The 12676-nt window shown below is 48.6% G+C and overlaps 1 protein-coding gene across 5 annotated transcripts in view; it reads right to left on the bottom strand.

Moving 5' to 3' along the window:
- gjc1 (gap junction protein gamma 1) overlaps positions 1–12676 on the bottom strand; it is a 108680-nt gene that overhangs the window by 7161 nt on the left and 88843 nt on the right. The window lies entirely within an intron of this gene.

Below are 12676 nucleotides of genomic sequence, written 5' to 3'. Positions count from 1 at the left end.
TTGTAAATACTTTGGACAGTGTTATTTCCAGTATGGTTTATTCCTCCTTTTTTCCCCCCTATTCCTTTATCAATCTCTTCCCTATTTTTCTAACGTTGGGGTCATTTGTTCTGTGTTATGATTCATACTGTAGGAGAGGGGGTAGGTGAAGAGGAGGTTGGGTTATTCTGCGGCAGGTGCGATGGTCTCAGGTGGGACGGTGGTAGGTGAGGTCCATTATACTAGCGGGGAGGTTAATAAACGGGAGTGATGTGGGGGACAAATGGCAATGGAGAGACGGGGCAAATTGGGTTTCAGATCTTCCCTTTCTTTGGTTTAGATTTTTTTGTGTGTGTGGGGGGGGGATGGGGGGAGAGAAGAAAGAGAGAAACAGTAAAGCTGAGGTGGAGGGTGTTGTGGTGCAGATGTGCAAGAATCAATGGCAGTGGATACCTTGTGGGGGACCAATGGGATGCGGAATGATGACTTGGGGAAGCTGGCCAAGACAAAAGTATGGCTAAATGGCGGGGGGGGGGGGGGGGGGGGGGGGGGGCAGGCACACGGCCCTGTTGGTGACATGGAATGTTCGGGGACTAAGTAGACCGGTTAAGAAGTTAAGGAGTCTAAAAGTGGATGTAGTACTGCAAGAATAACTGTTGGTTCACAGCACCAGAGACCCGGGGTCGATTCCCAGCTTGGGTCACTGTCGGTGAGGAATCTGCATGTTCTGCCCATGTCTGCGTGGGTTTCCTTCGGGTGCTCCGGTTTCCTCCCACAAGTCCCGATAGATGTGCTTGGTACACGAATTGGACATTCTGAATTCTCCCTCCGTGTACCTGAACAGGCGCCGGAGTGTGGCGACGAGGGAATTTTCACAGTAACTTCATTGCAATGTTAATGTAAGCCTACTTGTGACAATAATAAAGATTATGATTATTAGAAAAAGAAACCCATTTGAAAGTGGCAGATGAAAATGAAATGAAATGAAAATCGCTTATTGTCACGAGTAGGCTTCAATGAAGTTACTGTGAAAAGCCCCTAGTCGCCACATTCCGGCGCCTGTTCGGGGAGGCTGGTACGGGAATTGAACCAGCCCCTTGACGGGTGGGAAGGGGGAGGGATCAGACGAGGCTGAGGAAAGGTTGGTGGGCCAGGTCTTGCCCTCGGGGCTAAACATAAAAACGGGACAGGCTGTGCTGATTAATGAGAGGGTGGCCTTTGTTGCGGGGCAGATTGTGGCTGACCCGGGTAGTAGATGTGAGATGGTGAGCGGGAGGCTGGAAGGTACCCTGGTGCATTGGGCAACATTTGTGCCCCAAACTGAGAAAATGTGGAGTTAATGAGGCGGGTTCTGGTGAAGATCCCTGACTTGGACACACATAGGCTGTTAATTGTGCGTGTGTATGTATGTGTAGGGCGGAGGTGCCCCCTCGGGTAGACCCGTGGCGGCTCACGAGGCCAATGATGAGGGAATTATTTTTTTCGCCTCGCAAGTACATAAAGGGTATTCCCAGATCGCCTTTTTTGTCATGGACAAGGCGTTGTTGACAAGAGTGGTTGGGTCAGAATACTCGTCAATCGTGGTGTCAGACCACCCACCACACTGGGTGGATCTACGGGTGGGAAGGGGGAGGGGTCATCCCCCCCCTTGAGGGTGGACATGGGGATACTGGCTGATAAAGGCGTTTGCGAGAGAATAGAGGGGGCCATTCGGAATTATGTGGACCAGAATAACTAGGTTGAGGTCCCCCAGCCGAGATGGTATGGGAGGCACTGAAGGCTGTGATCATGGGAGTTTATTTCTATCCGTGATAAGGAGAAGGTGGAGCAGGCAGAGAGGTTATGGCTGATGGAGGCCATTTCGACGGTAGATCGAAAATACTCTGATGCCTGAGGAGGCGCTGCTAAAGGACCAACAAATACTCCAAATGGAATTTGGAATTGTGTCAACTCAGAAGAGGGTGAGGCAATCGCGCAAGGCTAGAGGGGCGGTGTCCGAGGGAGATTGATCGGATGAGATGAGGGGGGCAAAGTAGTAACCAAACTTTGAGGGGGAGGGAATCAATGGAGTATTTAAGACCTTTTACCAGAAATGATACAGGTTGGAACTGCCACCAGGGGATGAGGGAAGAGGTTTTTGAGGGAGGACCAGATGAGACTGCATGGGGTCGGGGCCCCAGTGGAGCTGCGCGAGGTGATAGGAATGTGCAGGGTTGATGCAGTCCAGTTGATGCAGTCCAGGAAGGCCTAGGCCCAGACAAATTCCCAGCCGAGTTCTATAAGCAATTTGGGTTGCTGCTGGGTCTCACGTTGATGGGGATATATAACAAGGCGCTGGAGAATGGTGATACACCCCCCCCCCCCCACCCTCACGTTGTCGCAGGCATCTATCTCACTCATCCTAAAGAAGCACAAAGACCCCAAACAGCGTGGGTCATAATAGCCGATTTTGTTACTGAACGTTGATGCAAAACCTTTGGCGAAGGTGCTGGCTGCAAAGATAGAAGGTTGTGGGTCAGGGGCTTTGGGGAGGACCAGAAGGGGTTTGTAAAGGGCAGACAGTTGGCGACCAATGTACATAGGTGATTGGATGCGATCGTGACGCTTGCAAGAGGGGAATAAAAAGGAGGTGGAAGTGGTGGTGTCTATGGATGCGGAGAAGGCATTTGACCGGGTGGAGTGTGTGTCCTTGTTTGATGTGTTGGAGTGGTTCAGGTTTGGACAGGGGGTTGTCTATACAAGTTTACTATACAAGTTTACTATATAAGGCCCCGAGGGCAAGTGTCCTGACTAACGGGGTCAGTTCTGAGTACTTCACGTTGCAACTTGGGACAAGGCAGGGGTATCCACTCTCCCCATTGCTCTGGCGACTGAGCCATGGCGATGGCTCCTCAAGCCGTAAGAGAATGGGGTACTGGGGAGGTGGGAGGGGGAAAGACCACTGGAGCTGAGCCTAGCTTCGTGCCATATGAAGTTAAACTTGACGAAGCTTGTGGAGGAAGTGAGGGAGGACTATAGGAGATGGGATACGCTGCCAATATCACAAACGGGGAGAGTTCAGAGTTCAAAAATGGCAGTCTTGCCAAAATTCTTATTCGTGTTTCAAAATCTCCTGAATTTCTTGCCCAAGGCAGTTTTTAAAAAATATTTTTATTAGGGTATTTGCAAGTTTTATAATAATAATAGTAACAGCGACATAAACATGGCACAATAAACATTTCCACCGCATCACAGTCTTTGCACCCCCAACAATAAAACAACAGTATGGCACTCCACCCCCCGCCCTCTTTTTGGAATTCTGCTTCTGTAGACATTTTAATTTACCCTGAGAAAGTCGACGAATGGCTGCCACCTCCTAGCATTGACCTTCTTAAGGCGCACTTTTATTTTCTCGAGACTAAAAAATCCAGCCATGTCACTAACCCAGGTCTCTACACTCGGGGCTTCGAGTTCCTCCACATTAATAAGATTCGTCTCCGGGCTACCAGGAAGGCAAAGGCCAAAACGTCAGCTTCTTTCACCCCCTGAACCCCCGGCTTTTCCGACACTCCAAAGATCACCACCTCCGGACTCGGCACCACCCGTGTTTTGAGTACCGTGGACATCGCCTTAGCAAAACCCTGACAAAACCCTCTAAGCTTCGGTCATGCCCAAAACATGTGGACATGATTTGCTGGACTTCCCACGCACCTCACACACCTGTCCTCTACCCTGAAAAAGTTGCTCATGCGGGCGACCGTCATGTGTGCCCAGTGGACTACATGAATTGGATCAGGCTAAGCCTAGCACATGATGAGGATGTGTTAATCCTGCTTAGGGCACCCACCCACAGACCGGCCTCTATCTCTCCCCCCAGCTCGTCCTCCCACTTGCCCTTTAGCTCCTCCACCAAAGTTTCCTCCAATTCCATAAGTTCTTGGTAGATGTCTGATACCTTCCCCTCTCCCACCCATGTACTGGAGACTACTCTGTTATGTATACGCCGTGGTGACAGCAGCAGGAAGGCAGGAACCTGCTTTCTCAAAAAGTCTCATACCTGTAGATACCTAAACCCATTCCCTGCTGACAATTCAAATTTATCCTCCAAGGCTTTCAAGTTGGGGAAGCTCCCGTCTATAACTAGATCCCCCTCATCCTCCTAATTCCTGCCCTCTGCCATCTCCGGCACCCACCATCCAGCCTACCCGGTACAAACCGATGGTTATTATAAATCGGGGTCCAAACCGATGCTTCCTCCACTCTCTTATATCTCCTCCACTGCCCCCAGATTCTCAGAGCCGCCACCACCACCGGACTTGTGGAGTATTGGGCCGGAGAGTTCGGGAGAGGCGCCATTATCAGTGCTGCCAAACCTGTGTCTTTACATGACGTCGCCTCCATTCGCTCCCACACCGACCCCTCCCCCACTACCCACTTCCTAATCATGGCTATATTTGCCGCCCAGTAGTAATTCAAAAGTTCGGCAGCGCCAACCCACCCTCCCTCAATCCCCCCCCCCCCCCGACTGCACTCCACAACACTTTCTTCACTCGCAGGGTTTTACCCACCCATACAAAGCCCAAAATAACCTTATTCACCCTTTTAAAAAAGGCCCTCGGGATGAAGATGGGGAGATACTGAAAGACAAACAGAAATCTGGGTAGGACCGTCATTTTCACAGTCTGTACCCTCCCCGCCAGTGATAGCAGGAGCATGTCCCATCAAGTCCTCTTTCATTTGTTCTAGGTTTTTTCTTGTGCAGTGCCTCCCATTCCCGAGCCACCTAGATTCCCAAATATCGAAAGCTCCTTCCTACCATTCTAAACGGCAGTTCTCCCAGTCTCTTCTCCTGCCCTCTCGCCTGGATCACGAATATCTCGTCTCCCCCCCCCCCCCCCATGTTCAATTTATACTCTGAAATATTACGAAATTCCCCTAAGATCCGCAAAACTTCCCCCATCCCCTCCAGCCCTTACCAGTACCTAGAAGCTCTTAACGCCATGGCCAGTGGCTCTATGGCCAGAGCAAACAGTAGCAGGAGAGGGGACACCCTTGCCTCGTCCCTCGGTGTAGTTTAAAATAACCCAGTTCCTACGCACACTAGCTACTGGTGCCTGATAGAGCAACTGCACCCAGTCAACAGCACCCATTCAATGAAGTCCTCACCAGACCCAAACCTTCCCAGCACCTCCCACAGGTAATCCCACTCCACCCGATCAAAAGCCTTCTCCACATCCATCGCGACCACCACCTCCATCTCCCCTCCTTCTGCGGGCAGCATAATAACATTTACGAGCCTTTGAACATTGGCCGCGAGTTGCCTGCCCTTTACAAACCCCATCTTGTCTTCCACTATCAACCCCGGGACACAATCCTCTAACCTTGTGGCCAATATCTTAGCCAGCAGTTTGGCATCAACATTCAGTAGAGAAATTAGCCTGTATGACCTGCATTGCTCTGGATCCTTTTCCCGTTTCAGGATCAATGAAATCGAGGCCTGGAACATTGTTGGGGGGAGGACTCCCTTCTCTCTTGCTTCATTAAATGCCCTCACCAGCAGTGGGCTCAATATCGCCGAAAACGTCTTATAGAATTCCACCGGGTAGCCGTCGGGCCCCGGGGCCTTGCCCATCTGCATGCCCTCCAACCCCTCCATTATTTCTTCAATATCAATTGCGGTTCCCAGCCCTTCCACCAGATCCTCATCCACCCAAGGTGTTTTTTTAAGAAAGAAAGTGAAAAAGGTGATTTTGAGCTTTGTATGGGCGGTGAGGACCGCTCAAACCAGGAATTTTCCTGGAGAGAGACAGGCAAAGGGGAGGCCTGCAACGGCCAAACTTGCACAACTATTACTGGGCAGCAAACATTGCCATGGTTCAAATGTGGACAGTGGTCGGTGTGGGGACGGGTGGAGGAGGCCTTGTGTAAGGGAACCACTTTGAGGGCATTGACATCAGTGCCTCTGCCATTCTCATTGAACAGACACTCCTCAAATCCGGTGGTGAATCAGTTGCTGAAAGGGAAATGGGTCCCGGTACCTACAGATCAGGGCCTTCCCGAGATAGGATGGGGGTTTCGTTTCCAATGTTGCCACCCTGGGGCTGCTGGACAGGCTGTTATCAAAGGACGAGATAGGGAAAAGGCAAGATCTCGGCTATGTATGCAGAGCCGAGTAGAGAAGGAGGAAGCGCCAATGGAAGAAATTCAGCGAAAGTGGGAGAAGGAACAGGAACTGGGGGCAGAGGGGGGCGCGATACGGGAGGGGGTTTGGAGTGAGGCCCTGTGCTGGATTAACACATCCTCGTAATTCATGAGATTAAGCCTAATACAGTTTAAAGTGGTGCACAGGGCACATACGATGAACGTCTAGGATGAATGGATTCCTCCCGGGGTCAGGGACCAATCCAGGCACTGTGCCGGGACACCGGCGAACCATGCCCACATATTCTGTCCGAGGTTGGTGGAGTTCTGGTTGCGGAAATATCGTCAAAGGTTCTGGGTGTGGAGGTAACACCAAGCCCAGGTGCAGCAATATTTGGAGTGTCAGAAGATCCGGGTGCTCAGGTGGAGAGAGGCGCTGACCTAGCGGCCTTCGCCTCCGCCCGGAGAGGATCTTGTTGAGTTGGTGGAATTGGAGTCTTTAAGGGTGGGGACATGGGTGTGCAACCTGGCAAAATTTCTCACCATTAGGAGAATGGACGAGGGGTTTTCATGGAATCTGTTCAGCGACTTTTTTCTTTTAAAAAGAGAGAGTGCTAAAATGTCAGCTGGAGGGGTGAAGGAGGGTCTTGTTTTTGTTCCCCTCTCATTTTTCATTCTTTTGTTAGGGGGGGGAGGGGGGGGGGGGGGGGTCGAGCGTTATACTGTAAAAAGGTGTGGCGGCAGGGGGGAAGGTAGGAGAGACTGAGAAAGGTTAGCGTTAGACATGTTGTTACATTGTTGATGGTTTGTTATGGTTCTTGGTGTCTTTTTGTTCTGTATATATTTGAAAATACCTCCAATAAACTATTTTTAAAAACGGAGGATCAACAGTTTGACCCCTCCACCCCAGGACCCAAAATCCGGAAAATCCCGTGTCTGGTCCAATCTGATCCCAAGCTTCCCGAATATAGGGTCTGGTACCTGTAAGGCATTTCTCATAACCACCAGACATCTCAAATTACTCTAAAGCCAGTGCAGTCTGTCATAATGTCCACTCATGTATATCACGAAATGCAGACAGGCAGTGATCGACACACAGGATAACCAATGAACACACACAACACAGAACAACCAATCACCAGACAGACAGGACACCACCACTGTAAAGCTCACAGGGCATTAAGGCTCTCCCTCTCTCACAGGACACGGCTAGGGAGATAGTCACAGTGCACAGGCCAATGAACATCATCACCATGTGGTAGAGAGCTAGTCTAGTCAAGCCAGTAGGGGGTTATCAGTTAGGTTAATAGAGTGTCAACCCACAGCAGATTATGTACAGCAATCAGCAGGTTCAATAAAACAGTGTTGGACCATCTCCTGTGTCGGAAGCCTGTTTCTCGTTTTACTGCATCCAGTTGCAGTCGATGTTAGACCAACACAGATAACACATCACAGTCCATTTGAAGTGTAATCACTGTTGTAATGTAGGAAACAGGGCAGCCACTTTCAACACGGCAAACAGCAATGATCGGACAATGTTTTTTATGATGTGGATTGTAGATAAACATTGGCCAGGCCACCAGAGATAACTCCCCTGCTGGTCTTAAAAATAGTGGCATGACATTGTCATGAGTACCTTTAAGAAATGGATGTTTAAGCAATGTACCTTTAAGAAATGGAGCAGCTCACATTACTGAAGTGATGTCAGAGGGGGGAGCTGAGCTGAGATCACTTCTGCTTTATCTGCTTTTAGTTTCAGTTTGAGAAAGCAGCTGAAAAGTGCCTGGCTGGTTTGCTGTGAGCTGGCTTGAAAGGAGAAAGCCAGTTTTGAGAAAAGAGCTTGGATCTGCTGTGATCTTTGCCAGGAAAGAATATCTCTGAATCATTTGGGTGATTTAAACTCATAATAGTAATGTATTTAACCTGATGTGTTTCTGTTTAAAGGTGTCAAGTGTTTTGGAGGTTCGAAGGAACATTTTGAGGAATTATTTAGTGTTGTATTATTTAAAGTAAGGGGTGTTAAGGGATCCAGTGTTTATTTAAGAAGGGCAAGTTGAATTCATGGAATAAACATTGTTTTGTGTTTAAAACCCCACGTGTCCATAATTGTAGCACCACACCTGGAGAACAAGCCGTGTGCTTCAAAAGCAACAATACATTAAAGTGGGGGTTGGTTGAACTCCATGATACATTTTGGGGTTCTGAAACACCGCTCCCATAACCACATCTTTGAAACACAACCGATCAAGCGGATAGTATCTCAGTTTAAGGTCTCATTCAAAAGGTGGCACCTCTGTCAGTGCAGCACTGCTTCAATACTAACTGGAGTGTCAGCTTTGATTTCCCTGCTAAAGCCCAGGGGTTTGACTTTAACCCAGAACCTCCTGATTCAGAGGTGAGAGAGTGCGGCCATCCGAGCCGTGGCTGATACATATGGAGGATCTTCACCATGAGCCTGAGGAATTCAATACTTCTGGAATTACGGAATCATTAGGTCAGTGAGGACAGGTTGATAGCAGAGTGGGATTGGGTAGCGGGTAGAATATGGCTAGCAGGATTTTGGGATCACCTGTTTTTTTTGGACGGCAGAGGATAGAAGGACTGTCAGGAGAGCATCAGAATAGTCAAGCCCAGAGAGGCTATAGTTATGAATGAAAGTGCATCCAGCAGATGAGCTGAAAAAAAGAGGGAGGAGGCGGGCGATATGGAGGTGGATGTTGGCAGTGTTTGTGACAGAGAACACTCGGGGTTAGAATGCATGAGACACACTTCATCAATGCCAATAGAGAGGCTCATTGCCATCACGTGCATGCTGTCCCATGTTTGCAGATGACACCCGAGAGGCACATTTGGATTTGAGAAATTTGCACATGGGATAGGGGTGGAGCGTTCCTTAATTGCCGTCCAGAAGGTGGTGGCGAGTGGCTGCCTGAAACACTACAATCCATGTCGGGAAAGTGCACACAAAGCTGTTTGGGTGGGAGAAGGATGAAGTTGTCAAAAGTAGATTCTTGAGGAATAGGTAAGATTAGAGCCAAGCATGGCAATCTAACAGAGCTTCAGGAAGTTCAACCGGGTCAATGATCTGAGAGAGCTTTCATGTGTGCTCCTACCCCATGAGCTGAATTTTTAGGATGGCGAGAGCTTGCCGCCCATCCTCTGGAGACTTGGCAGGGAACACATCCCCAGCATCTGACAGGCCTGGTGCCATTTAATGCTTGGGCAGCAGGCGGTACTTCCGTCTGCACTTGGAGGAGATCCCACCTCGGAGAGCTGTCAGCCAATCATCCCAGCACAGCGCGTGTTGTTCTATCTAATCCCTGTTTGTGGAGACCAGTACTGAACTGCTTGCCTGCGGACTCCGAGTTGAAGAGGATAGATCCCAAAGCCTCAGGAAACTGCATATAGAACATAGAACAGTACAGCATATAAAGTGAGACTTTGACGAAGAGTCATCTGGACTCGAAACGTTAGCTCTTTTCTCTCCCTACAGATTCTGCCAGACCTGCTGAGATTTTCCAGCATTTTCTCTTTTGGTTTCAGATTGCAGCATCCGCAGTAATTTGCTTTTAGTTTATAATGTGAGACTAGCTGTCTAGGTCTAATATTCAGAATTGGCAAAAGGTGATACCGCCCAATCGCAACATCTTGCAAGATCGCGTTAGATCTTACAAGGCATTGCAAGCCGAGTAGATCCTGGGAGAGGCGTCTCCTGGCTTCTATTGCCCACACTGCGCCGCGGCGGCACTGCTTTTCAGGCACAGCATGGCCGTTTGATCGGGCCCCAACTCTCAGGAACTGCAGCGCTGGGAAGTTTCAGCAGTCCCAGGGAGGAGTGGGTAGGGAATGTCCTGGAGGGATCATGAGGGGGAGCGATCTTACTCTTGGGTGGGTGGAGTGTGGGGGGGGGGGGGTGATGGGGTAGGAAGAATTGACCAGAAGTCTATGGTCCATGGGGTTGAGGTGCACCCCCAATCTGAAGGGGCCTTCTAATGAAGGCATCGCACCCCCACTCGAGATCAAGGGCAAATTGAGGCTGGCTGGGAAAAGGCCTTTCAGTAAGCACTAAGTGGCTACTTGAGGGCCTTAATAGGAGCATGGGGGAGATTCCCGACTGAATCCCTGTCTGTCACACCGTAAAACTGCATTTCAGTTCGGGCGGGCAGGATCCCAAAGGGAATGCTGTCCATGCTATTTTGAACTCCTCCACCAACCTGCCCACCTCAGGGCCGATTAGGGTTTGTGGGGGGGGGGGGGGGGGGGGGGAGGAGGAGGTGGAGGAAAGAGCGTAAAATCCTGGCCTGTGTTTCTAACTGTTTGGCCCCCCAAGCCTGTTCCACTATTCAGTGGGATTATAGCCAAATTAGATTCTAATTCCATTTACCCACCACAGCTCAATGGCTCTTAAAATTTGGTGGTAAAAACCCTTATCAATCACAGATAAGGATTGCAGGGTAGCACAGTGGTTAGCAGCGTAGCTTCACAGCTCCAGGGTCCCAAGTTCGAATCCCAGCTTGGGTCACTGCCTATGCAGAGTCCGCACGTTCTCCCCGTGTCTGTGTGGGTTTTCTACCGGGTGCTCCGGTTTCCGCCCACAGTCCAAAGATGTGCAGGTTAGGTGGATTGCCCTTGGTGTTCAAAAAGGTTACTGGGTTAGGGTGGAGGTGTGAGTAAGGTGCTCTTTCGAAGGGCCAGTGCAGACTCAATGGGCCGAATGGCCTCCTACTGCAATGTAAAAAAAAAGGTGATTTTAAAATGAATTGAACTGCCACCTACTGTGGGAAAGCTTCCCATGGCTTCTACCTTTCTTTGTAAATAACTGTTTCCTAATGTCTCTACTGAATAACTTGGCTGATTTTCCATCTCCTTATCCTAGACTCCCCCAGCAAATTAAAAAATTCAATCTACCCGGTCATTTCCATGCAAAATCCGAAAAACTTCAATCATATCACCACAGGACAGACAGGCGAAGATCTGGCAGCAATAAATATATTCAGGAAAATCTATCTACCTCTGCCTTAGAAGTATTAATTGGCACTGCCTCCACCCATCTCTGAAGAGTTCCAAAAACTCACAACCTTCAAAGAAAACAAATCCTCCTCATCTCGGTTTTAAATGGGAGACGACCCTTTAGGTACCCTCTAGTTCTAGTCTCTCTCACAAAGGTAATCACCCTCTCAGCATCTACCCTGCCAAATCTGTTTCCACAAGATCACCTCCCAATCTTCAAAACTCCAATGGATACAGGCTCAGCCTGTCCGATCTTACTTCATAAGATAACACCCAACCCACGCTACCAGGTATCAGTCAAGCGAGCCTTCTCTGAACTGTTTCTAACCACATTTCTATCCTTCCTAAAATAACAAGACCAAAACTGTGCACACTACTCCCAAGACAGATTTTTAATTGGTAATGGGTTGAAGGGTTATGGCGAACAGGCAGGACGGTGGCGTTGGGGCCAGGATGGGATCAGCCATGATCACATAGAGGGCGGTAGGCTCGGAACGCTAAATTGCCTATTCCCGCTCCTAGTGTTGTGTTCTAGGGTGGAGATGCTCTGGTTGATTTCGGAATCCAGCTCTTGGCCTGTAACTTTGTAGACAGCCGGTGAGGAACATATCAGCCATGATTGCGGAGCAGACTCAATGGGCCGAATGGGCTAATTTTGCTCCTATATCTTATGAACTTATAAGATGTGGGCTCACCAAATGTACAACCCTACTTTTATTTTCCATTCCCCTTACAACAAACAAAAATATTCCATTTGCCTTCCTAATCACTGTATTCATGTCCCGGGACACCCAGATCCCTCTGTGCCCGAGTTCTGTAATCTCTCCATTAACATAATAGGCTGCTTTTTCTATTTTTCCTGCCAAAGTAGACAAGTACATATTTCCCCGCATTATGCTCCGTCTGCCACTGCTTTTTCCACTCGCTTAACCTATCTATAGCGCTTTGCCGATTCCTTCTGTCCCCTTTGCAACTTACTTTCTGAACGTACTTTAACGTACTTTTGTACTAGCAGCAAATTTAACAACCATGCCCCTTTGTAACTTCCCAATTCCACCCACACAACTTACTGCCTCTCCTAATTTCAGTTAGCAGAAGGATTAAAAGAGCAAATACCGACAGATTTTCAGTACCCTAAATGGCAAGACTCGGGGTTGGAGATCCAATCGACTCGGATGGCTCCTAACCAATTTTACATGTCAAGATCTACATAATGCGTGCAAAGAAACATAAAAATGAAATGTAAATGATGGAATCATCTGACTACAACTGTCCAGTGGAGTATCAGCAGAACATGGCATCTGCCAAGCTCTATAATTACATCAACAACCAACCTACAATTACCAGCATTTCAACCTGGTGCAATATCGCTATAAATAATCACAAACCCGACATTTAAAGGGATCAAATGTGTAACTGTACAGTTGGATATTCTCCTCAGTCCAAGTGACTACAGTATAAAAATTTAACTTCTCTGCAATGTTACGGGATCCTAAATACAACAAAATGTTACAATAATATAAAGACCTCCACAATATAATTGTACTTAAAACAACCAGTCGCATTT

This window comes from Scyliorhinus canicula, chromosome 19, assembly GCF_902713615.1.
Source record: "Scyliorhinus canicula chromosome 19, sScyCan1.1, whole genome shotgun sequence".
Classification (NCBI taxonomy): domain Eukaryota; kingdom Metazoa; phylum Chordata; class Chondrichthyes; order Carcharhiniformes; family Scyliorhinidae; genus Scyliorhinus; species Scyliorhinus canicula.
The sequence above is the reverse complement of the archived record's forward strand: the minus strand, read 5'-3'. Positions and strand labels throughout refer to the sequence as shown.